We start from the raw sequence: 730 nt of genomic DNA on the forward strand, positions 1-730 counted from the left end.
ATTTTGTTTTGTTTGTTTTTTGGTCTAGATATTTATTCCCTCCGTCTGCGTGATATAAGAAAATAGTCTTTTCAGAAAAATATATTTTACACGACAAATATGTAATACCATCTCGAATACATTTGGAGCAATAATTTAGAAATGTTAGTTTCGTAAAGGAGGGGGAAAAAACAGACGAGGGAATTTATTCTGCTGGACGCTCACATTGGGCTGGCCATAGTTTTTGAGGTGCATTGTGGGATTGAATGAGTGCACTCGATTTCGACTAATGTAGCGATTTTTTTTTTTTTTTACAACATTTTTTTATTAAGAAATAAGTTTTGGACAATCAAACTCAAAACAAGTTGCATTTTAAGACGTATTTGCTTTTATCCAAGTATGATTTTTAGCATCATTTATTATCGTAAATGCAAATTATGTTGGCTCTAAATTAGTTTTATTAGGCATAAAAAAACTGAACCGGGATGCATGATATGACAATAAACATAATTAATTAAACATATAAAAAAAGTAACAAACAGCAATTTGCTCTAAATATTTATTTATAATATTATGGTCACCACAATAACCCAGTTTTAATGTGCATATTTCATTAAATAAATACCCTAAATAAACCTTGAATGTTGGTCCAGCCTCCGCATATAATTAAGACCCAACGCCCCTCAGAGGATGAAGCTGATTGGATTGAGGCGGGACACTCGACCCCCAACTGGACCTAGTCCTCCATTTT

Source organism: Leuciscus leuciscus (genome assembly GCF_965113295.1).
Source record: "Leuciscus leuciscus genome assembly, chromosome: 25".
Taxonomy (NCBI): domain Eukaryota; kingdom Metazoa; phylum Chordata; class Actinopteri; order Cypriniformes; family Leuciscidae; genus Leuciscus; species Leuciscus leuciscus.